Raw genomic sequence first — 26,703 nt, 5'->3', positions numbered from 1 at the left:
TCAATTTGTGAAGCACCTGCGGGTTCCAAGTGCTCACTATGCATCTAGATAGGTGCCTTGGGGGGTCTAGTTTCCAAAATGGGGTCATTTGTGGGGGATCTCTAAAGTTTGGGCACACAGGGGCTCTCCAAACGCAACATGGTGTCCGCTAACAATTTGAGCCGACATTTTGTTAGCGGATATCATGTTGCATTTGGAGAGTCCCTGTGTGCCCAAACATTGGAGCTCCCCCACAATTGACCCCATTTTGGAAACTAGACACCCCAAGGCACCTATCTAGATTCATAGTGAGCACTTGGAACCCCAGGTGCTTCACAAATTGATTCATAAAAATGAAAAAGTGTTTTTTTTTTTCACTTTTTAATTTTTACGAATCAATTTGTGAAGCACCTGGGGGCTCCAAGTGCTCACTATGCATCTAGAAAGATCTAGAAAGGTGCCTTGGGGGGTCTAGTTTCCAAAATGGGGTCACTTGTGGGGGAGCTCCAAAGTTTGGGCACAGAGGGGCTCTCCAAACGCAACGTGGTGTCCGCTAACAATTTGATCCGATTTTCCATTCAATTTGTTAGCGGATACCATGTTGCATTTGGAGAGTCCCTGTGTTCCCAAACATTGGAGCTCCCCCACAAGTGACCCCATTTTGGAAACTAGACCCCCCAAGGCACCTATCTAGATGCATAGTGAGCACTTGGAACCCCCAGGTGCTTCACAAATTGATTCGTAAAAATGAAAAAGTGTTTTTTTTTCACTTTTTCATTTTTACAAATCAATTTTTGAAGCACCTGGGGGTTCCAAGTGCTCACTATTCATCTAGAAAGGTGCCTTGGGGGGGTCTAGTTTCCAAAATGGGGTCACTTGTGGGGGAGCTCCAAAGTTTGGGCACACAGGGGCTCTCCAAACACAACATGGCTTCCGCTAATTATTCAAGCAAATTTTACAATCAAAAAGTCAAGTGGCGCTCCTTCCCTTCCGAGCCCTGCCGTGCGCCCAAACAGTGTTTTTTCCCCAAATATTGGGTATCTGCGTGCCCAGGGGAAATTGCACAACAAATTTTGGTGTCCATTTTTTCTTGTTACCCCTGTGAAAATAAAAAAATTGGGTCTAAAGTAACATTTTTGTGAAAAAAGTTAAAAGTTCATTTTTTTCTTCCACATTCAAAAAATTCCTATGAAGCACCTGAAGGGTTAATAAAGTTCTTGAATGTGGTTTTGAGCACCTTGAGGGGTGCAGTTTTTAGAATGGTGTCACTTTTGGGTATTTTCTGTCATAAAGACCTCTCAAAGTGACTTCAAATGTGATGTGGTCCCTAAAAAAATGGTTTTGTAAATTTTGTTGGAAAAATGAGAAATCGCTGGTCAACTTTTAACCCTTATAGCTCCCTAACAAAAAAAAATTTTGGTTCCAAAATTGTGGTGATGTAAATTAGACATGTGGGAAATGTTATTTATTAACTCTTTTGTGTGACATATCTCTCTGATTTCAGGGATTAAAAATTCAAATTTTGAAAATTGCAAAAATTTTCAAAATTTTCGCCAAATTTCCATTTTTTTCACAAATAAACGCAAGTGATATCGAAGAATTTTTTCCACAATCATGAAGAACAATATGTCACGAAAAAGTAATCTCAGAATCAGGGGGATCCGTTGAAGCGTTCCAGAGTAATTACCTCATAAAGTGACAGTGGTCAGAATTGTAAAAATTGGCCTGGTCATTAACGTGCAAACCACCCTCGGGGCTTAAGGGGTTAAAAAAGTGTGGTATACCCAAGTAAACAATAACTGTTGTTTTCCTCTTCCACAGTTCTAATCTACTCTTTATTACCCCTTTTCCATTGATAGTGCAAGTGTAAGCTATTTTACTACATTTACAATGGGCAAGGCGCGTGGCAAGGGACGTGGAAGTGGACGTTCTGGTGATGGTTCGTGCAGAGGACGGGGCCGTGGCCAAGGTGAAAATGTGCCACAACCAACAGCCACATCTTCTCGCTCCCACTTCGTGACCGAATTTCTAGGGAAGCACAGAACAACACCAGTATTGAGAACTGATCAGTGTGAACAGGTTATTAATTGGATAGCTGACAATACTTCCAGTTACCTGGGCACCACCCCCTCCGGTCTGTCTTCCACACGGTCAACTCTTAGTAGCCGTGAGTCTCGGCCGCATACTCCTCCTCACCCTGATGCTCCTTCATCCCACCATGCCGAGTGTCGTCAGACAGCAAGTGATCCCACACTTGGACACTCTGAAGAGCTGTTCACTTGTCCATTTCCATATTTGGGCCCCTCGCCTGATACGCTTGAAGTGGTGGAAGAGGAGATCCCATGTTGCGATGCCCAAATATTTGAACTGCCATGGCCACAGGAAGTCGACGTTGGCAATCTGTCACAAGAGGTGGACGATGACGAGACACAATTGCCAGGAAGTGAGGAGGAGGATCGTGGTGCGCAAGTGGAAGAGGAGGAGGTGGTGGATGATCTAGTAACTGACCCAACGTGGAAGGAGGACATGCAGAGTGAGGCCAGCAGCACACAGGGGGAGGGAGGCAGAGTACCGCATCAGGCAGGAAGAAGCAGTGTGGTGGCCGCAGACAGAAGGCAGGCAACCATTCCCCGTAACACCAACACGAGGGACGTTGCCAGTACAACCGGTAGGTCTTCCAGAGTCTGGAATTTTTTTAAAGACTCTGCTGATATCCCCAAAAAGGCCATATGTTCAACCTGCCATGCCAGCATCAGCAGGGGTGACAAAACTACCAGCCTGACCACCACCAGCATGATCAGGCACATGGCAGCAAAGCACCTGACTTTGTGGGGCGAAACCCAGGGTCCACGAACAGTGTCAGCGGGTGTCACCACTGCTTCTTCCACTGTTGTGCGTGCAATAGAACCCCCTGTTGTGTGTGCAAGGCAATCCCCTGTCCATACTGCATGTAAAGATGCCCCCTCCTCTCAGTCTTCACTTGTTATGGCAGTTTCTCAAGAAACAGCATCAACGGAAATTTGCAGCTAATGCCCCACATGCCACAGTCCTAAATTCGCACATTTCACGACTGCTTGCATTGGAAATGCTGCCTTTTAGGCTGGTGGAGACGGAATCCTTCCGCAATCTTATGGCGGTGGCCGTCCCTCGGTACTCGGTCCTCAGCCGACACTATTTTGCCTGGTGTGCCATCCCCGCTCTACACAAGCACATGTCCCAAAGCATCTGCCGTGCCCTCAACAACGCAGTTACTGGGAGAGTCCACCTGACAACGGACACGTGGACAAGTGCTTGTGGCCAGGGACGGTACATCTCTCTGACGGCACACTGGGTAAACATAGTGGAAGCCGGGACCCAGTCGGACCTTTGGACGGAACACATCCTCCCCACACCGAGGATTGCGGGCCCTATGTCAGTCAGAGTTGCCCCCACAGTGTACAGCTCCTGCTCATCCTCCTCCTCCTCCTCCTCCTCATGTTCAGCCTCCATCTCAGATATCACCACATCAGTTACAAGCTGGAAGCATTGCAGTACTGCCTCCGCCAAGCGGCAACAGGCTGTGCTGAAACTCATAAGCTTAGGTGATAAACCTCACACTGCTTGTGAGTTGTGGACAGCTGTGAAAGAGCAGGCAGATCTGTGGCTGAGACCGCTGAACCTACATCCCGGCATGGTCGTGTGTGACAATGGCCGTAAACTGGTGGCGGCTCTGAGGCGAGGTGAGATCACACACGTACCATGCCTGGCTCATGTGCTTAACCTCGTGGTTCAGCGGTTTCTTAAATCGTACCCCAAGTTGCCAGATCTGCTCGTGAAAGTACGCCGCCTGTCAGCTCATTTTCGCAAGTCGGCTACAGCTTCCGCCGCCCTTGCTGTGTTGCAGCAGCGTTTGCAGCTTCCGGCACACCGACTGGTGTGTGATGTCCCCACACATTGAAACTCTACCCTCCACATGTTGCAAAGGATTTGTGAGCAGAAGAGAGCAGTTGTGGAGTACCAGCTGCAACAAGGCCATCGATATTCAGGTCAGACTCCACACATAAGACCTCAGGAGTGGACCTGGATGTCTGACATATGTACCATCCTGACAAACTTTGAGGAGGCCACCAAGATGGTGAGTGGCGATGACGCCATCATTAGTGTCAGCATCCCACTTGTCTGTCTTTTGCAACGCTCTCTGCAGAGAATTAAAGAGGAGGCATTGCAGCCAGAGTATGATGATATGGATCAAGAAGCCGTAGCGGGCGATTACACACAGCCCAGCCTCATCTCATCCCAACGTGCATTGGGAGACAATGAGGGAGAGGAGGAGGAGGAGGAGGAGGAAGAACACGAGCTGCTATCATGCGTTGTAGACGGTAGTACCTGTACAAGTGTCATACCATCGGTTCAGCGTGGGTGGCCTGTCGACAGGGGGGAGGAGAAAGAGGAAGAGGAGGAGGAGGAGAGCATGGTCAGTCGTGATTTTGGTGAGGACACGGAAATCTTGCCCGTTACCAGTCTGGCACGCATGGCTGACTTTATGTTACGCTGCCTTAACCGTGACCCTCGCGTTGTCAAAATGTTGGGTGACAGTCATTACTGGTTGGTGACATTTGTAGACCCCCGCTACAAGGAGAACTTTCACTCTCTTATTCCTGAGGTGGAGAGGTCTACAAAAATGGGGCAATACCAGAAGACCCTTGCTGCAGAACTCTTAAAAAAATTCCCATCTGAACACGCTAGCGGCAGAGGTCACAGTTCGTTGCCCAACCAAGGTGTACAGGCGAGAGAGATGCAACTCCAATCCAGCAGAGGCAGGGGAACACTGTCAACATTCTGGGACAGTTTTCTGACACCCGCCCAGCATACAGGCCCTGAGGCGCGGGGTACTCTCACAAGGAGTGGAAAGTTTCAAAAGATGGTGAGGGAGTACCTTGCCGATCGTACCAGCATCCTCCGTGATTCCTCTGTGCCTTTTAATTATTGGGTATCCAAGCTGGACACTTGGAATGAACTTGCTCTGTACGCCTTGGAGGTCCTGGCCTGCCCTGCCGCTAGCATGTTATCGGAGCGTGTTTTTAGTGCCGCTGGGGGAATTATAACTGATAAGCGCACTCGCCTGTCAACTGACAATGCTGACAAGCTGACCCTTATCAAAATGAACAAGGGTTGGATTGGGCCAGACTTCTCATCACCACCAAATGACAGCAGAGTAACATAAAGTCAAATCCACTGTGTTATTTCAGGAGGTGTATTCACATGCACCGCTTCACACCCACACATGGTTATAGGCTTCCTCGTTTCGGCTGTTTAATCTTCTTCTCCTTATCCTCAGCCTCCACCACCACTATACCACCAGGGTGCCAGCATTGCAAGTTCCTCCGTCCTAATTTTTGGCAGTTTTTGCTGGGAAAGCATAAGCAAATACCATGGGACACCCACTCCCCAATAATGGGACTTATGTTTGTAATATGCTGTACTGCATGGCTCTTGTAAGGGGCATTGCAAGTTGCTCCGTCCTAATTTTTGGCAGCTTTTGCTGGGAAAGCAGAAGCAAATACTATGGGAGACCCACTCCCCAATAATGGGACTCATGTTTGTAATATGCTGTACTGCATGGCTCTTGTAAGGGGCATTGCAAGTTGCTGCGTCCTAATTTTTGGCAGCTTTTGCTGGGAAAGCATAAGCAAATACTATGGGAGACCCACTCCCCAATAATGGGACTTATGTTTGTAATATGCTGTACTGCATGGCTCTTGTAAGGCGCATTGCAAGTTGCTCCGTCCTAATTTTTGGCAGCTTTTGCTGGGAAAGCATAAGCAAATACTACGGGAGACCCACTCCCCAATAATGGGACTTATGTTTGTAATATGCATGGCTCTTGTAAGGGGCATTGCAAGTTGCTCCGTCCTAATTTTTGGCAGCTTTTGCTTGCAAGGCATAAGCAAATACTATGGGACACCCAATCCCCAATAATGGGACTTATGTTTGTAATATGCTGTACTGCAAGTGACGCGCCCCCTGGGCCGTGTGTACACATGTGTGGGATACCCGGTGCAGGGTCTCTGGGGTCTGTAGTCTCCATGGCGGTGACCCAGTCCCGTGGCTCAGGCTGGTCAAACCAGTGGCAATCTTTCTTAGGTTTTGAGGTTAACTGTCCGACTGCGTCACCCGTGGAATGCGGTCAGGGAGTACCACCGCTGCGAGGCAGACCGCTGAGGCTGGTGTTGTGTGCGCAGCATAAAATGGGATAACTCCCCTCGGGAGGAGTATAGCCTCAGGGCAGTGAGTGTGGATGATGGGGGTGATGGTACACGAGCGCAGCAGGAATGACTCAGAGTCTTTGCAGTGCAGTTCAGGGTCTTTACTGATGATTATAAGGTAGACCCTCCCAGGAGTACTGGCTAGCATAAGAGGCCTGGTCAGTCTGTGAGCAAGCAGGAGTTCCCCTGGCCAGGTGGAGTTGTAGGCCTCCCTGTCTGTCTCCACTCTTCCTGGCTACCTTGCTGTAAGCGGGTAGAAGTAGCCCACATCCCTGAGTGTACCGTGTAGTGCTCAACCGTATAGCTGGTGACTTGGGGCCTTTTGTTAGCCTCCGCTCCATGACGGCGGTGCTGGTCCCTTGCTTGTGACTGAGCCTCCGGGCTTCTATGGCCAGAGGACCTGAAATCCCCTGCCGGCTGGTTTCTGCTGCTGGATATATAAGTCCTCACAGCTTCGGACTCCTGTGTCCGGTTCCTATTGTCTTCTGCCAGGGCGAGCTCTGCTCAGCTTCCAGCCCCTCGTCTTTAGCTCCAAGCTCCTACAGAGCTCCTTGCTGTTACTTTCCCTTGCTCTCACTCTGACTCTGACTGTTCTCTGACTCACTCAACCCCACCCCAGATCCAGTTTATAAGGGCAGAATTCTCCCCTCCCAGGCAGGGGCAGGAGGGCAGGAGGATGTTGCATGTTTAAGGGATCCTGACCAGGAAACCTCCCACTTGCTCTCCGACGTATTCTCTATTACTGTGGTGACCAGACCCCTGGGGTGCCACACATGGCTCTTGTAAGGGGCATTGCAGTACCTCATAATTTTTGGAAAGCCTTCCATTCACTGCTTAGGCCAACAGTGCACAGGAGACCCAGTTGCTATAAATGGAAAAAAAGGTTTAGTTTACTCCCTCTGACCTCCATGTCATTTCAAAGGGGCATTGGAGTGCCTCGAAATTTTTGGTAGGCATTGCACTCACTGTATGCCCTATAACTGTGTAGCCGAACCGCTCCTTTTGTTACAGAAACATATCCTACAAGACATATCTGGTTGACTGGCCTGATATTGATGTGAATGGTCCCTGTTCCTCCTGCTCTTTCTCCTTTGCCACTACCTCATCCATCATTTATCACCTGAAGCTTTGTTTTAACGGGAGTCATAGAACTTGGATAGTAGCAGGAAAACATCCAGCAATCCTCGGAGGAGGTAGGATATGCGCCAAAACGCTGACCACCTCATTCCTAGCCGTTACTACATACATGCGCTTGCATTACAACAAAACAAAGCAGATGCTAACATCTATCAACCTCATCATGCTCCTCACCTTGGCACTCTCAACTCCCCTGATGGAGAAGCCAGGGCCCACCGGAGGAGTCTGATAATCCGGTGGGCTCGGCCAATGCTGCCCTAAAGCAGGCCAGGCTAAGAAAAGTGTGGGAAAGGTTACCGGTACAAATAGGGGTGGCTGGGGACCGAGTATGGACACCCGGCCACCCCCTGGAGGCTGGGGAGCAAGCGGGGACACCCGGCCACCAGGTGGCTGGGGACTGAGTATGGATACCAGGCCGCCGACACAGCCATGGTGTGGTGGCCAGATTCCGCCTCCACATGCCTAAAAGGCCCAATTTAAAGTGCAAGCAAGCAAGCAGTATGGTATTGCAGCCTGGGGGTGGGTGGGTGGCAGGCTGCATACTTGCGCTTGCATTGCAAGGAATGTGAGAGGTACAATTGAACACTGCCCTGGGACAAGGACTTGAATGGGGATAGTTGCAAGTCTGCAACGACAGGTGCAAGGTGGGAGGCATCTTCGCATGTACCATGAACAGGGGTTTAGCATGCACACACTACAGCGGAATAGGCTCTCCTTCCCACTAAATGCACTGGGGAGGGCACAGGTAATGTTTTGGTATACGCGCTTAATCTTATGTATAAGGCACACCAGGACAAATAGGGGCGGCTGGGGACTGAGTATGGATACCTCGCTGCTGAAGCAGCCATGAGGTAGTGGCCAGCTTCGGCCTCCTCTAAACTAAAAGGCCCCATTTCAAGTGCAAGCTAGCAGTATGGAATTGCAGTCTGGGGGTGGGTGGGTGGCAGGCTGCACACTTACACTTGCATTAAAAGAAAACATAGCAGATGCTAACTTCTGTCATCATCATCATGCTCCTCACCTTGGCACTCTCAACTCCACCGATGGAGAAGTCAGAGCCCACCGGAGGAGTCTGGTTCTCTGGTGGGCTCGTCCAATGCTGCCTAAAGCAGGCCGGGCTAAGAAAAGTGTGTGGGGGGATGTTCCAAGGAGAAATGGGGGCGGCTGGGGACCGTTTATGGACACCCGACTGCCCCCAGGCGGCCGGGGACTGTGTGGACACTCGGCCACGGGGCGGCTGGGGACTGAGTATGGACACCCGGCCGCCGGGCGGCTGGGGACTGAGTATGGATTCCAGGCCGCCAACACAGCCATGACGTGGTGGCCAGATTCCGCCTCCACATGCCTAAAAGGCCCAATTTCAAGTTCAAGCAAGCAAGCAGTATGGTATTGCAGCCTGGGGGTGGGTGGGTGGCAGGCTGCATACTTGCGCTTGTATTGCAAGGAATGGGGGAGGTACAATTGAACACTGCCCTGGGACTAGAACTTGCATGGGGATAGTTGCAAGTCTGCATCTTCTGATGCGGCAAGGATCACTTATGATGGGCACACTTTTAGACAGTAACCTGGGAGTCAGAGATGCTTCCAGGGGTCTTCCCCATGCTGTTCCCATGTCTTTTCAGCACTTTATGCATGTGTCACACAGCACATGGCAAGATAAGGTTGTAAAATGTTAAAATTACATTTCCCGGTGAATGCATTTGTCATAGTTGAAAGCAATACAAAAGTGCAAAAACGCATAAAAAATGCTACTTGTGAACATAGCCGAAGGTGTGGAGGAGTATTTTTGTTTTTGGTCATTTATTTTAACTTATACACAAGTCTTTTCCCTGGAAAGGATGTTCCTTAACATATTTCACAGGAAAAAAGTTTCACTTTCGTTTTATTGTGAGCCTGTAAAAGTGGCTTAATACCTCTGACCACGTTGTTGACAGCAGTGACCTGGGGGACAGAAATGCTTTCTGGGGTGATCCCCATGCTGTCCCCATGTCATTTGAGCACTGTCACTATCGTTTTGGGCACTTGTTAAGCTTTTAAAAGACTGCCGGGGGTGCCACCGCAAAAATGCTCGAGTCTCCCATAGACTAACATTGGGCTCGTTGCTCGGGTCGAGCACCCGAGTATCTCGGCGAGCTCGGCCCGAACTTCGAGCACCCGAGCATTTTAGTGCTCGCTCAACACTACTCATTAACCCTTGCACGCAGTCTCCTGTCCTCCCGTATAGCTAATTGCATTGCCTCCTGCAAGTTTCCAGGTGTGGGATAAGCAATCAGCAAATTCTTAACCATTTCACCTAGCCCCGCAAGAAACAAATTTTCAAAGCGGAATCATTCCACCCCATCTGGGCAGACCACTGACGGAAGTGAGAACAATATTTTTCCACATTACCTGATCCCTGCCTCAAACGTCTCAATTCAGTCTCAGCTGATGAGACACGATCAGGATCATCATACAACAAACCTAAAGCAGAAACAAAACTATCCACTGATCTAAAGCATGGATCACTAGGTTGGAGAGAAAAGGCCCATCCCTGAGGTTCTTTGCGCAAAAGTAACATTATGAACCCTATGCGCTATGATTCATCACCAGAGGATCTGGGTCTCAAACGAAAATACAACAAACAAGCATTTTTAAAGGAAAAAAATTCTTGTTGATCACCAAAAAATAAATCAGGCAAACGTACCTTTGGCTCCACAAAATGTGCTCCAGAACAGCTACTCAGGTGTTGTTGGAGCTCGGCCACCTGCAGAGAGAGTCCCTGCAGGCGTTGAGCCAAATCCTGAACCGACACCATGATGGAAACTGGAGGTCTTTCCTTAGAGATATTTTTGGGCTGGACTTACTGTTAAGATCTGCTACAAGCACTAAGGAAAGAAAGGAGATCTGTCCCTACAATAGAACTAAGCTAGATCCCTACGATGTAACGGGGAACCTGATCCTGCGATCAGACCCGCTAAAGTCCTCGGCTAGTCTGTACGAAGACCTATAGATGCAAGGGAGGGATCCCTACAAGAACTAGGGACTGGGATAAAGTTGGACACCTCCTAGCAGAAATTGTAGCAGTAAAAGACAAACACACAACATAGAACATAAAGGTCCGAAGACCTAGCAAAACTGACTGAGAAAGGTAACTAAGCACCAGGCTAGCTTAAGAGTAGAAATTACAATGAAGTCCAGCAAGGCCAGGAAGGCGGAGTAGGATTAAATAGGCAAAAAAGGTCATGTGACCAGCAAGATAGAAAAAACCTAACAGGAGAGTTCTAACACCACTGTTGTCTTCTGTGGGTGCCCAGGTCTTTTTGCATTGATGAGTTCACCAGTGCTTTCTTTCTTTCTCAGGATGTACCAAACTGTAGATTTTGCCACTCCTAATATTGTAGCAATTTCTCGGATGGGTTTTTTCTGTTTTTGCAGTTTAAGGATGGCTTACTTCACCTGCATGGAGAGCTCCTTTGACCGCATGTTTACTTCACAGCAAAACCTTCCAAATGCAAGCACCACACCTCAAATCAACTCCAGGCCTTTTATCTGCTTGAGAATGACATAGCAAAGGGATTGCCCACACGTGTCCATGAAATAGCCTTGGAGTCAATTGTCCAATTACTTTTGGTCCCTTTAAAAACAGTGTGGCACATGTTAAGGAGCTGAAACTCCTAAACCCTTCATTCAATTTTAATGTGGATACCCTCAAATGAAATCTGAAAGTCTGAACTTCAACTGCATCTGAATTGTTTTGTTTAAAATTCATTGTGGTAATGTCTAGAACCAAAATTAGAAAAATGTTGTCTCTGTCCAAATATATATGGACCTAACTGTACATATTTTATTTATTAAATACGAAAAATTTCATGTAGACAAACAAACACCAGCAACTGACAGCATCAAAGTGCAACCAAATCCTCCACAGCCCAAAAAGGGATAGAACCCTAATAAGAAGTATCAAAATAAGCTGCAAAAGATGTAAATATAAAGTGCAGCACACTTATAAAGGGAATAGGAATAATCACCATCATATAACAAATGCCAGTATAAATGTATCAGGAGCGTCCATCAGCAATTTACATAAACAGGCTAGTTAGTCCAATGATGGTCTTACCAATAAGCAGTGGCTGTGGGTCGTAAGAAGAAGAGGCAGCACAAGGGGCGTGGTGGTGGTCCAGAAATTCTGATTACATTTCTGAAATCAGAGCCTCAAAATACATAAAGGCAACACATTTTAAAACAGGAAACAGAAAAAAAGTTAAAATTTGTTGACCAGTGTAATCTGAAGACAGTTGTGCAAGGGCTCCCTCTAGTGGTAGTTAGAGAGAAGCAGGATGAGAGAGGCTATTAATGTAACTCAGCAGTATTTTTCCATAAATCTGCTATAACACAAGAAAGCTCATGTTTAGTTGATTCAAAGTTCTCTCTAACTTTCCATGTAGGTTTTGTAGGATGTTTAGCCTTCTCACTGGATGGTGGATCAAGCTCTCTAACTTTCCATGTAGGTTTTGTAGGACGTTTAGCCTTCTCACTGGATGGTGTTTCAAGCTCTATAAATTCTTCGTCTAACAATGGATCTGGTAGAGAGCGTGCAGTCTTCCCCTCCGCCATAGTAATTCATAGGGAGAAGGAACACTGTATGGTCTCTTATATGCTGAAAGCAGATGCTCTGCTGTATGTTCTGTAGCTTTATAGAAGCTGTGGCTGGTTTTACAGATGAATCTGGGAAGGTCTTTTTACTAGTCTGACTCCATTGCTGAGTTGCAACTATAGGGAGCTGTGAGACACCATTTCTAGGCTGTCTCTTTTTCACTTTACTCACGAGAGCGATGTCCTCAGATAGTTTAACATGACTGCAGGATGGCACGTTGGTGAAGATTCAGAAGAAGATTTATATTTCTTGAAGAATACTTGTTGAAGTGCATGCAGCAGCAGGTAACAGGACCTTTTTTAGATACAGGGTGTAAGCACATCAGCTTCTATATTGGTTAAGATGGAGAATAAGGAAAGAACATGGGGAAGAAGGGAGGGGTTAGTTACATCACAGCCACATCAGAGGGAGACAGGGAGAGAGAAAGGACAAACATCTAAGGAAAGCAAATGCAATGCAATGAAACAGCAATATATAGCAACTGAATGAAGTGCAAAACAGTCTGTAAAATTCCCAAATCATGGGGCATGACAATCACCGAGCTCAGTGGCTTGAGACGTCTACATCAGATGCTGAGTTCAGTGATTGACTACAGCGCTGCAGACACAACTTCACAGCTACAGCCAATCAGCAAAAATAAAGAGAGTAAAACCTCAGTTTTTTTGTATTTTATTATACCCTTGAGCTTATGGAGTAATTTTTGAAATTGAACAACCCTTTTAGTGGTTTACTTTTATTAACTTCTGGGGGCGTGGGGAGGTGGTCATTTTTTTACCATTTCATTCTTGCTATAAGCATTATAGATATATTAATTTATTCTGAATATAAAAATACCAGTTATTTTTTTAAAAGGTAAATGTGATTTTAGCTAAAGCATATACGCTTTTTAATGTCTGACTATCACTAAAAATGTCACACATATACACATTCACATAAATGCAGACATATACACTGTACTTCATTATATAGTGTATATACGTGCATTTGTGTATATGACGCGCCCCTGGGCCTGTGTCGCGCTGCGTTGCGCACGCGGGAGCTTACCCGGAGCCGGATCTGTTTAGGGTTGTAGTCTCGTGGCGGTGACCCGGTCCGTGCCCAGGGAGTCAAACTGGACGGCAGTCTGTTAGCGGTAGAAAATGGTTGATGACTACGCCACCCGTTGAATGCAGCCAGGGGGCTGCTGCTGCAGGGCAGACCGCTGAGGCCGGTGGAAGTATGGTGCAGCGTGATAGTATAACCCCCAACGGGAGGGGTATGGCCTCAGGGCAGCCGACGTGGATGATGGGGGTAGCAGGAACCCCTCAGAGACGGTATGGTAGCGTTCAGGGTCTTTACTGGTAACAACGATAGACCCTCCCGGAGTACTTGCTAGCGAACGGGGCCTGGTCAGTCCTTGAGCAGATGGGATCTCCCCTGGCCAGGCGTAGTTGTAGGCCTCCCAAGCTGACTGTACTCTTCTGGCTACCTTGCTAGAAGCTGATGTAAGTAGCCCACGTCCCTGAGTGTACCGTGTGGTGCTCACCCGTATGGCCGGTGACTCGGGGCCTTCTAATGGCTTCCGCTCCACGATGGCGGTGCTGGTCCCACGCGTGTGACCGGGCCTTCGGGCTTCTGGGCCAGGGGACCTGAAATCCCCTGCCTGACGGATTCTGCTGCTGGGTAGAAGTTAGTCCCCACAGCCTCGGACTCCGGGTCCGGTAAAGAATCTTCTTAGTCAGGGCGAGCTCTTTAGCTGCCAGCCCCTGACTCCTTGTGACTCTGCTGCTTCCTATGCTGCTCTTGTCTCTACTCTTCCTGGACTCACTAACCCTGCCTCAGCCCCGGGTTTATACAGGGGAAGTTCTTCCCCTCCCAAGGCTGGGCAGGAGGTGTAGCATGCACAGGATCCCTGACCAAAGGACCTCCCACCTGCTCTCAGACGTAATATCTCTATCACTGTGACAACCAGACCCCTGGGGTGTCACATATATGCTCAGTTTTTCTCTCCTCTTCTGATGGGTGGGGAGCGGCGGAGCTTAAACCGGGTATCCAGTGTATGTGCTGCAGACTGAGAAGAGAGAGAGTGTCGAAGTCAGGGCCCATCGGGGGATCCACCGATTTCCTGGTGGGCCAGTCTGAACCTGCTTATAATATCCTCCATGCTTCTGAGCATGCGCTACATAGTGACAGAATAGCAGGAATCCCTCATGTCTGGGTTTAGGATACATGAGAGATATTATAGCATCTAGTCCGCTCCTACTAGCTAAAAGACAGCTGAAAATTTTGGATAGAGCCTGGGAAACTGGTTAAAACTGCAGAACTCAAGTGATTTAATGAGCAGAGGTAGTGTTATTCCTTATTCACACATGACAGCTTATTCTGAACAGTCACATAAAGCAGAAGACACTGTTTAAGGATTTTGTAATTTTTCCACCCCACAGTTTTGGGCAGAGCTGGCCTGCAGCGTAACCTGATTTTCTTGCATCACTGTTTAATGAGTTTAATCAAGGATACAGGACAAAGGTTGCTGCAATCTAATTGGAAGAATTTCAGCATTACACAAGTACAAGAGTAAATATTCATATATATATATATATATACAGGGAGAGGTGGCTTTATAACTCCACTCAGCCCGGAGAGCTCCACAAGCTGCTGGTGAGTATTACATCTATAATTTCTACCTAGTCTTCTGTCCATGCTATAATTCAAATAATCTCTCCTCGTGCTGACTTCTTGTATTTTATCTAAACAAGCAAAGCTTAAGTGTAAAGTATGCGAGCGATAAAGGACAGCGTCCTGAGGCTCTGATAAAACAGAAAGCATATTTGAGACTAATGGAGAGACTCTGCGATAATCTTACCAATGCTCATTCCCAACTATTGGCCCCTGTAAACATGTCTGCGATCACTTGACAAACAAACATAATGATCAGACGTTTTACGCCGACATAAGAATAGCTATTATTGGCAGAACATCGCACTCCTCCACTTTCTTTTCCAACCTATTAACCTTATTTTCTATTTCTACTTCTCTTTTCTTTATTCTTCTTTGTGTCTGATTCATCTCCTAATCCTGAATTTCCTCTTCTCTTTATATCCTTCTCCTTCTTGTTTTTCTTTTTTGTCACTTATTCTCCTCTTACTTTTCATCTACTTTGTGTTTCCTTCTACTTTTCATTCTTTTCCTTCTTTACCGATTTTTATTTTTCCTTTTTTCCTGCCCTCCTTTATGTTCATTTTCTCTATTGCATATTTCCTTTTTCCTCTTTTTCTTGTTCATTTTTCTCCTTTATTTCCTTTTATTTGTCCTTTCCATTTCCTCCTTCTTATTCTTCTCCTCATTGCTCTTCCCAGTTTCATATTTTGTATTTTTGTCTTATCTTCCGCCATGTTTTCTTTAATTCTTTCCTTTCTCTACCTCTTTTTCTATTTTTCTTCGTCTTCTTCTCTTCTTTTTCATTCCTCTTCCAACTGTTCTTCTTTTTCTTTGTCCATTTCTTCCTCTTCTTTTCCTTCTTCTATTTTTAATTTTCATCTCTTCTTATATTCCTGCTTGTTGTCCTTCTTCTACATCTCTTTTCCTTTCTCGTTCTCCATTTCATCTTCCATTTTCTCCCCTTGTTCTAATTGTAATTTTCCTCTTCTCTTCTCCTTCTTATTTCCTTTTCTTTGTCCATTTTGTCCTTCATCTTCCATATTCTTTTACTTCTCATTATTCTTCTTAGCTCTCTGACCTTTTCCTTTTTTACTTAAATTAACGCCTTCTACTTTTCTTCTACTTCTCATCCATCTCATTGCTCTTATTCTTCCTTACCTCCAGTTCTTCTTTTATTTTTCTCTTCCTTTATCTTGCATTCCCCAATTCTCCTTCTTCTTGACTTTCTCTCCTATTCCTATTTTCTTTTCTATTTATCCTCCTGCTTATTGTCTTTCATCTTAACCTCTTTCTCCTTTTCTCCCATTTTCTTCTTTCTAATCTTCTCTCTACTTTGAGAAGTTGCTGTTGTCTTTCCTCTCTGCTGCTGAATCTTTTGCCTTCTCTTTGTATTGTTTCTTCTTGGACCTTACCTCACTTTTGTTCTCTGTGTTTTAGTGAGCTGATCTTCTTCCAGATATTTTCTCCTTGGTATTTCTTATCCACATTGGTATTTTTTTATATATTCTTTATTATTTTGTTTGTGAAAAATGAACAGAGAAGTGAACAATCACATTGATACAAAATGCCACATGTGTACAAGCAGAAAACAAGAAAACAATTATAAAATGTAACAATATAATATGGTGCAATTCCATTCAGTCATTAAAACTTAACCCCTTTACAACCCAAGGTGGTTTGCACGTTAATGACCAGGCCAATTTTTACAATTCTAACCACTGTCAATTGATGAGGTAATTACTCTTGAACGCTTCAACGGATCTCACTGATTCTGAGATTCTTTTTACATGACATATTTTACTTCATGATTGTGTTAAAATTTCTTCGATATCACTTGCGTTTATTTTTGAAAAAAACGGAAATTTGGTGAAAATTTTGAAAATTTTGCAATTTTCAAAATTTTAATTTTTACCCCCTTAATTCAGAGAGATATGTCACACGAAATAGTTAATAAATAACATTTACCATATGTCTACTTTACATCAGCACAATTTTGGAACCAAATTTTTTTTTTTATTATTAGGGAGCTATAAGGGTTAAAAGTTGACCAGCGATTTCTAAGTTTTCCAACAAAATATACAAAACCATTTTTTTAGGAACCACATCATATTTGAAGTCACTTTGAGGGGTCTTTATGACAGAAAATACAACAAAGTGACACCATTCTAAAAACTGCACCCCTCAAGGTGCTCAAAACCACATTCAAGAATTTTATTAACCCTTCAGTTGATCCACAGGAATTTTTGGAATGTGGAAGAAAAAAATTAACATTTAACTTTTTTCACAAAAATGTTACTTTAGACTAGTGTTGAGCCACCCTCGTAGTGTTCGAGTTCGGTTCGGTTCGTCGAACACCCGTGTGTTCGCCGAACTGTTCGTCGAACTGTTCGTCGAACACCTTCGAACACCGTTAAAACCAATGGCAGGCAAACAAAAACACATAGAAACACATAGAAAACACCTTCAAAGGTGTCCAAAAGCTGACAAACTGCTCAGAAGACACAACTAACACATGGAAAAGTGACAAGTACATATAGTCATGCGAAAATAAAAGAGGTGGAGGAGTAAAAGGAGGGGGAGACACAGATATAGGCATGTCATGCCCTTCTAAAATCCAAAAAGTGAGAAGCCGACACGGCCAGTCCGCTCCTGCCCGTGCCACCTCCGTGTCGCCGGGTTTGTGCCAGAGCCGCGGTGAACCCTGATGGCCAGCCCCCCTCTCCCAATACTGGTGCCTGTCCGCTGGTGGGTCGAGCGAGCCCCCCTGTGGTGGAGGCAGCTCTAAGCTTTTTAATTTAAATTGTCTCTCTAATTTGAATGAATGCACTTTAAATCCATTTACAAGGATCTATTGGAGGGCAAGTCTCATGCCAGCAGCCGCGTAATTCCAGCTCCAGTAGCGTCCACTAAAGCTGCTGCAGTTAAAAAGCTTTTATAAGGATCGAGCTCGGCTGTCCACCGCAAGGCATCCTACTGCCAGTCCCAGCCCCTATGCCTTGGGGTGCCTCCTGATGCTCTTCACTAAGTATCCCATGGTCCTGAAGCATTTCCTTTGAAAAAATTAAGTGTCTAAACTACAGGTGGTGTAGCTTGCTTAACAGCCGGGATAATCCGCTGACTAGCAGACACTGCTACTAGGCACAAAGTATTTCCTGGGCTAGATGCAGTTAAAAATTTGTAATTAGACACTCTCGTTGGATGCTGAGAAAGCATTCCATAGAGTCTCCTGGCACGCCATATATGATTCTCTTAAAAAGCTTGGGATAGGGGTCTAGGGGACCCTTTTATAGCCAAAATCACGGCCCTGTATCGCAATACGTCACCTAGGCTGAAGATAAATGGAACTGTAGCACCCTGAGGGCTCGGTTGCTACAGACGTATTGCACCTCACCCAGAGGTGTGATATCTCACTCTCAGGTAAGGATGGAGTGTGGATCAGGACCCAACACCTGCATGCATTACACCACATTGCCGTGGGGCAGGGCGACCAATATGCCCCTGAGATGGGCACGACAGTCCCTGTCCCTGGCTGGAGTGGGGGGAGGGAACACTGAGGAAGGGGAACCCGGTAGTGCAGGAGCAGGGAGGAAGCAGTTCCTGGGTGCATTGAGAAGGGAGTATAAAAGGTGGGCACCATCTTAGTTCAGTGCAGAGAAGTCTGAGCAGAAGTGGCAGGGAGCAGGGGCTCTGCATGAGCTCTGCTCCGGAGGCGGGCCTAGTAACAGAGGCCCAGGCCTGGAAGAGGGAGAAGGAAGGAAGAGGAGCGGAGAAGGCTCCAGGAACGAGGAATGAAGGGATCCCAGGGGTGCAGACGGGCGAGTCGCCACCGCACGCCCGAATCCACCTGCGTGGAGGGGTCAGGCCAAAGGGGGAGACCGGTCCCCGAACTAGTGGAGGCAGGAAACGACCCTCAGCTAGAAACCGGAGGCTCTGACATTTTATGTGGCGCAGCCCCTCGCTACACCCGCTAGGAAGGCACCACATAGGGTCAGGGAAACTGGCGCCAAGTTTACCAAGAGGAGGCCCGAGGCAGCCGGACAGAAGTGTTGGTAAGAAAGGCCAGACAAAGGACACACAAAGGGGGTCCTGTGAAGTGCTCCAAAGTTATCTGGGAGTTGTCTGAGCCCCTCACCTGGTGAGCACAGTACGACGTGGGCAGCCGTTACCTGCAGACGTGGTCTGGATAATAAGAACTGTGAGTAAAGGCCCTGAACTGCATCACTGACTCCGTGTCGTTACTGCTGCTGCCCTGCACCATCACCCCCATCCTCCGCATACACTGCCCTGAGGCTATACTCCTCCCGTGGGGAGTTATGCTACGCTCTGCTGCACCCACAACACCAGCCTCAGCGGTCTGCCCTGTAGCGGCGGTTCACTCTGACCGCAATCCACGGGTGGAGTAGTCGTACATTTAAACATCAAAACCACATAAATAGTTACGCCACTGGTTTGACCGCCCTGAGCCACGGAACCGGGTCACCGCCACGAAGACTACAACCACCAGCATCCACCAAAAAGGGTCCGGCTCCGGGTGTCCCAAGGCCCAGGGGGTGCGTTAGAACATTTTCATCACCTTTCTCAATCACCAATGGGACAAGGCAGGGATGTCCTCTGTCCCCTCTCTTATACATCCTAGTGACGGAGCACCTGCTCTCATCAATTCGCCATAACCCCAATATTAGGTGGATTGAGGTGGGAGGCACCGAGTACAAGTACTCTCTATTTGCTGATGATGTCCTAGTATATATCACTCAATCACATATATCCATCCATGCTGTTATGGCTGAAATAGATCACTTTGTTACATGGTCAAATTTTAAAATCAATGCAGCGAAGTCTGAGGCCCTCGATGTCTCCCTCCCCAAATCCATATAGGATTCCATCCAGTCCAACTTTCCCTTTGGCTGTCCCTCACAGGGTATCAAATACTTAGGAATTCCTATTCATAGAGACCTCTCCCATCTATGTTATCTTAATTTTGGGCCCTTTATTGAACAACTCCATACAGACCACGGTTGGCAAGTTAGAACTGTAAGATTCACTACGTGAACCGCTGGTGTTTTGTGGAAAAGCACATGTACACTGCGTTCCAAATTATTATGCAAAAAGTGTTTAGGAGTGATAAGGGAAGAATTTGTTTGTTTGTCAGTTAAACTCATTGATGGTGATGTGTGTCAGGGCTCTTTATATCACTGTAAGCAATTGCAGACACCTGTGCTAATTAGTTTGGCAGGTGTGTCCAATGAAAGGCAAGACTACTTAAGAAGGCTCTCTCACATTATTAAGCAGCCTACATTTTCTGCAAAAATGGGAAAGAAAAAGGATGTGTCGGCTGCTGAGAAGCAACAAATTGTGGAGTGTTTAGGTCAAGGCATGACTACAATCAACATTGTGCGATGATCAGGATGAAGTGTCTTGGCAATCAAGAAGTATGTAGCTGATTCACAGTACACACGTGTGCGTGCTGATAAGGGCAAATTGAGGACTCTTTCCTACAGGCAATTACGTCAGGTTGAAAGAGCAGCGGCAAAAAAGCCTTGTCATAGCAGCAGACAAGTTTTTGAAGCTGCTTGTGCCTCCAACGTCCCCCGAACAACAAGATGCAGGGTCCTTCAGAGGTTTGCAGCTGTGCATACGCCATCCTGTCGACCTCCTCTATCCACTTCACACAAGCAGAAACGGCTCCAGTGGGCCAAACATTACATGAAGACTGATTTCAAAACAGTTTTGTTCACGGATGAGTGCCGTGCAGCGCTCGATGGTCCAGATGGATGGAGTGGAGGATGGCTGGTTGATGGACACCCCACGCAAACACGGCTACAGCGCCAACAAGGAGGAGGTGGAGTAATGTTTTGGGCTGGAATCATGGGGAGAGAGATTGTCGGCCCCTTTAGGATCCCTGAAGGCGCTAAAGATGAACTCCATAATGTATGTGGATTTTCTCAAACAGCACTTCCTGCCATGGTTCAAGAAGAAGAACCGTGTATTTCACAGCAAGATCATTTTTCTGCATGATAATGCACCATCTCATGCTGCACATAAAACATCTGCATCTCTGGCTGATATGGGCATAAAAGGGGACAAACTTATGGTGTGACCCCCATGCTCCCCTGACCTCTACCCCATTCAGAACCTTTGGAGCATCATTAAAAGGAGTGTCTATGATGGCGGGAGGCAGTTCACATCTAAGCAACAGCTCTGGGAGGGTATTCTGTCCTCATGCAAAACAATTGAAGCAGAAACCATCCAAAACCTGACAAATTCAATGGACGAGAGAGTTCAGAAGCTCCTTTCGAACAAGGGGTCCTATGTGAAAATGTAACATCACCTAGAATAAAGTTTTGAGTTGAAAACTGTTTGATTTCAGTTTCTAACAACCTGCTAATGCTTATAATTTCAAAAATGACCATTTTTTTGGTCTTTATTAAAATGAAAAGGTTGATCGAAAAGTTTGGGGGATCTAAGAGTGTGGCAACCCAGTAGTCATGATTACTTCGAATTCTGACAATATGAGGGTCATGCTGCAGGTAGTGCAGCAAGAAGGCACTTATGTGTCTTGCGCATCTCGGAGCCCCAAAATTATTTTCCGGGCTAGATGCAGCTAAAAATTATTTTTAATTTTAAATCTGGTGAAGCTTTAGTATAGATGGCCTAATAGGATCAGTGCTGCACACTGCTGCAAAGCCCAAATTATTTTCCAGTCAAGATACAGATAAACATGATTAGTAATTTGAAAGCTTAAAACGGTTGGTAGGGTGATTTTAACCAATCATCAAGCTTTTACTCTCCCCAGGATGACACAGGGGTAGGAAAGTCGTTTCGGATCCATGATTTGTTCATCTTTATGAACGTGAGTCTGTCTACATTATCAGTGGAGAGCTGCGTGCGCTTATCTGTCAGCACACCACCAGCAGCGCTGAACACACATTCAGACAGAACGCTGGCTGCGGGGCATGACAAGATCTCCAAGGCGTAAGTGGCTAGCTCCGGCCATTTATCCAGATTGGAAGCCCAAAAAGAGCAAGGGTCCAGTGACACAGTCGTGGCTTCAATGTTTACTTGGAGATACTCCTGTACCATCGTCTCTAGGCGTTGACTATGTGTCAGACTTCTTGTCTCCTGTGGCCTTGCAAAGGATGGGCTAAAAAAGTGGTGAAATGATTCCGCAAAATTGATGTTACCAGCAGATACTGTGGTTCTGTTACGGTTTGAGTGCTGAACACTTGACGGTCCCACGGTTGGCAAGTTGGAACTGTGAGATTCACTACGTGCACCACTAGTATTTTGTGGAAAAGCACATGTAAGATTCTGCAACAGTCTCTGCTGATACTCCTGCATGCGTGCATCCCTTTCTATGGCAGGAATAATTTCTGCAAATTTACTTTTGTACCGGGGATCTAACAGTGTGGCAACCCAGTAGTCAGGATTATTTCTAATTCTCACAATTCGAGGGTCATGTTGCAGGTAGTGCAGCAAGAAGGCACTCATGTGTGTTGCGCATCCAAGAGCACCAAGTCCCTGTTGTGTTGGTGGCGAGGTAACAATCATGCTTCCTTCCTCTGTCCTCTCCCCCCAACCTCGCACAACAGAAATGTGATCAAGGTCTCCCTCATCTGATGAGTCTTCCATCAGTTCGTCCTCCACTTCTTCCTGGGCTCCTGCACCTTCCTCACTAGTTTGGCTGCTACCATGCGCCCTGGTAAAATCATCTCCCCCACCCTCACATGCCTGCCGCCTTGGTGCTGCCGACCGTCTGGACCTTGCAGATGTTAGCCCTTCGGCATACAACTCCTCCTCCTCTACTTCCTCCACCTCCTCTTGTGCCACCACCTGACTCCGAATTCTGTTTAACATGTGCTCCAGCATGTAAATCACCGGAATAGTCATGCTGATAATGGCATCGTCAGCACTAAACATCTTCGTCGCCATTTCAAAACTGTGCAGAAGGATGCATAGGTCCCTGATCTGAGACCACTCCTCCAGCGTGATTTGCCCCACCTCTGAATCTCGTTGGCCCAGGCTATACGTCAGAACGTATTGCACCAGGGCTTGTCGGTGCTGCCACAGTCGCTGCAACATGTGCAGAGTTGAATTCCACCGGGTAGGCACATCGCATTTTAGCCGGTGAAGTGGCAGGCCCAACGACTTCTGTAGAGATGTAAGTCGCTGAGCTGCGGGATGCGAACGGCGAAAATGAGCACACAGCGACCGTGCCCTCTGCAGAAGGCCATCTAGTCTGGGATAGTGGGCTAAAAATTGCTGGACAACCAGGTTCAACACGTGAGCCATACAAGGCACGTGTGTGACATTGCCCCGGCGAAGGGCCGCACCCAGGTTTGCAGCATTGTCGCACACGGCCTTCCCTGGTTTCAGGTCCAGTGGAGACAACCATTCATGAAATTGGTTCTCCAGAGCTGACCACAACTCCTCAGCTGTGTGACTCACATTTCCCAGACATTTCAATGTAAAAACCGCCTGATGACGTTGAGCCCTACTGCCAGCATAGTAAGGAGGTGTGCAGGATCCCTTCTGCGCAGTTAGAAAGCTTGTGGCATGACCAGACAGGCTTTGGGTGCAGGTGGAAGACCGAGAGGAGGTTGAGGAGGCAGAAGCAGTGGAGGAACTTTGACATAAAGAGGATTGACGCACAACTCGTGGGGACAGCAAGACTTGGACAGCAGCCCCTTGTCCTGCTGTCACCATAATTACCCAGTGCCCAGTCAGCGACATGTAACGCCCCTGTCCATGCCTACTCGTCCAAGTGTCTGTGGTGAAATGCACCCTGTCACACACAGAGTTTCTCAAAGAAGCGGTGATGTTGTGTGCGACATGCTGGTGGAGCGCAGGCACACCTTTCTTTGAGAAGTAGTGCCGACTGGGCATCTGGTACTGGGGCACTGCGACGGACATAAGGTCTCGAAAATCCTCTGTGTCCACCGGGCGGAAAGGCAGCATTTCTGTAGCCAATATCTTGCAGATGGTGAAATTCAACCTCTTAGCTTTCTCATGGCTAGGAGGAAATGCTCTTTTACTTGTCCACATCTGAGGGACCGAGGGCTGGCTATTGTGCTTAGACGGGGTTGATAAGGGTGTCCCCGGCAAACTGCCGGTCTGTGAGGAAGATGCAGGCGGACATGTTAGGTTGCCTTGATCCAAAGGTGGTGCTATCGATGTCGGACAGCGCTCAACACCAGCTGGTGTTCCCACCTCCAAAGAAAATGATGACCTGCCAATCACGCTGGCTGTTGCGGGTAAAGAGGTGGCAGGTCTGCGCCCCAAAACAGGTGTGACTGCTGTCCCCCCAGTCACAGAGGATGAAGAGGCCGCGGATGCACAAGATATGGCAGACGGTGGTTGGCCCGGCCGGCTAGGCCGCATTGTAGCACACTGAGCTTCCCACTGCAACTTATGCTTCATGTCCATGTGCCGGTTCATGCATGAAGTACTCAAACTATGTATTTTTTGGCCTCTACTTAGCTTTTGCTGACAAATGTTACAGATAACACGAGTTGGGTCATCTTTATCGATCTGAAAAAATGCCCAGGCTATGCAAGGCTTAGCACCCATGCGACCTGAAGAGCCACCACGACTTGTGGTGAGAGGCAGAGTTTTGTTTGAGGATGCAGTTGTTGACGTGCTTCCAGTACTACGTCTCTGTCCAGGAAGGCGCAACCTGACCTCGTCGTCACTAGCATCTTCCTCCACCTCCTCTGCTGACCTCATCTCTTGGCTGACTGTGGGTTGACAGTAAGTGGGATCTCCAACCTCATCATCATCACCCTGTGTGTTATCACACCCGTCGTCCTCAGAGCCAACCTGTTCCTGCCCTGACAAAAAACTAAAGTTGTCGCTCCAATCAGGTATTTGAGTCTTATCATCGTCTTCCTCATTGTCTCCACCAACAGGAGTTACAGTTTGGGAATGAGGGTCTACATTATGGTCAGAACCTTCTGCATCTGGTCCTGAATCCGACTCATAAAGATTCTGGGCATCAGTGCAGATCATTTCCTCGTCTGGATTCACAGAAGCACTGGAGTCGACCTCTGATTCCCAGGCTATAGTATGAGTAAACAGCTCTGCAGACTCAACCATCTGTTCTACCTCATACTCAGACGGGCAGCTGGAGATTTGGGAGCTGTGAGGAAGCAAGTGCGATTTGGGTGACACCTTTGAGGACTGGAGTATTTGTGATGTTGAAGTTGATGTGGAGGAGAGCCCACTTAAAGGAGCACTTGATATCCGTTGAAGCACCTGCTGTTTTTGTGCCTCATCTGGAATTTGTAGCGATTGGCGTGGCCGTAAGAAAGGGATCTTATCACATTGTCCGCTAAAAGAAGTAGACATTTTAGTTTGGCTGGAAGATGGTCTTTCTTCTGCAGATGTTACTGTTGCTTTAACACCTACCCCACGGACACAACCTTTTTTCCCCTTCCCAACACGCCTATTCCCCTTTCCACCAGCAGCAGGCCTTTTTCCACTCATTTTGGTGGTTAACTAATTCACAACTCTGGAGTTGTTTGCACAAAAAAACAATGGATGGTAACCGAGCAGAGCTGAGTGGCCAAACTGTGGTATTAGGCCAAAACTATTGGCTGGGTTAGATGCAGAAAAAAATTATATTCAATTTGCAACCTGATGGAGGTCAGTATAGATGGACTAATACAACAAGTCCCACACACAGCTAGAAGCCCAATATTTTTTCAGAGGTAGATGCAGAAAAAAATATATTCAGTTTGCAACCTGATGGAGGTCAGTATAGATGGACTAACATAGAAAGTCCCACACACTACTAGAAGGCCAAATATTTTTTCAGAGCTAGATGCAGAAAAAAATTATATTCAGTTTGCAACCTGATGGAGGTCAGTATAGATGGATTAATAGAACAAGACCCACACACAGCTAGAAGCCCAATATTTTTTCAGAGGTAGATGCAGAAAAAAATATATTCAGTTTGCAACCTGATGGAGGTCAGTACAGATGGACTAACAGAGAAAGTCCCACACACTACTAGAAGGCCAAATATTTTTTCAGAGCTAGATGCAGAAAAAAATTATATTCAGTTTGCAACCTGATGGAGGTCAGTATAGATGGATTAATAGAACAAGACCCACACACAGCTAGAAGCCCAATATTTTTTCAGAGGTAGATGCAGAAAAAAATATATTCAGTTTGCAACCTGATGGAGGTCAGTATAGATGGACTAACAGAGAAAGTCCCACACACTACTAGAAGGCCAAATATTTTTTCAGAGCTAGATGCAGAAAAAAATTATATTCAGTTTGCAACCTGATGGAGGTCTGTATAGATGGATTAATAGAACAAGACCCACACACAGCTAGAAGCCCAATATTTTTTCAGAGGTAGATGCAGAAAAAAATATATTCAGTTTGCAACCTGATGGAGGTCAGTATAGATGGACTAATACAACAAGTCCCACACACAGCTAGAAGCCCAATATTTTTTCAGAGGTAGATGCAGAAAAAAATATATTCAGTTTGCAACCTGATGGAGGTCAGTATAGATGGACTAATACAACAAGTCCCACACACAGCTAGAAGCCCAAATATTTTTTCAGAGGTACTGTAGATGCAGATAAAAATTATTTTTAATTTGCAACCTGATGGAGGTCAGTATAGATGGACTAATAGAGAAAGTCCGACACACTACTAGAAGGCCAAATATTTTTTCAGAGCTAGATGCAGAAAAAAATTATATTCAGTTTGCAACCTGATGTAGGTCAGTATAGATGGATTAATAGAACAAGACCCACACACAGCTAGAAGCCCAATATTTTTTCAGAGGTAGATGCAGAAAAAAATATATTCAGTTTGCAACCTGATGGAGGTCAGTATAGATGGACTAACAGAGAAAGTCCCACACACTACTAGAAGGCCAAATATTTTTTCAGAGCTAGATGCAGAGAAAAATTATATTCAGTTTGCAACCTGATGGAGGTCTGTATAGATGGATTAATAGAACAAAACCCACACACAGCTAGAAGCCCAATATTTTTTCAGAGGTAGATGCAGAAAAAAATATATTCAGTTTGCAACCTGATGGAGGTCAGTATAG

At 46.5% G+C, this 26,703-nt stretch overlaps 1 protein-coding gene across 2 annotated transcripts in view; it reads left to right on the top strand.

Annotated features, from left to right (window-relative positions):
* Positions 1-26,703, top strand: part of LOC141153488 (alpha-1-antitrypsin-like protein GS55-MS) — a 368,375-nt gene that overhangs the window by 321,612 nt on the left and 20,060 nt on the right. The window contains exon 1 of one of the 2 annotated variants that reach the window (XM_073638322.1): positions 14,474-14,631. The exons of the other annotated variant lie outside the window; for it this stretch is intronic. The gene's annotated coding sequence lies outside the window, so the exon portion shown is untranslated. Of the gene's footprint in view, positions 1-14,473; positions 14,632-26,703 lie in introns of those variants that run through there. 2 annotated transcript variants of the gene reach the window in all.

The sequence above is a fragment of the Phyllobates terribilis genome, unplaced genomic scaffold (assembly GCF_046119375.1).
Source record: "Phyllobates terribilis strain yellow unplaced genomic scaffold, ASM4611937v1 Scaffold_7__3_contigs__length_470593459, whole genome shotgun sequence".
In the NCBI taxonomy this organism is placed as follows: domain Eukaryota; kingdom Metazoa; phylum Chordata; class Amphibia; order Anura; family Dendrobatidae; genus Phyllobates; species Phyllobates terribilis.
The sequence above is the reverse complement of the archived record's forward strand: the minus strand, read 5'-3'. Positions and strand labels throughout refer to the sequence as shown.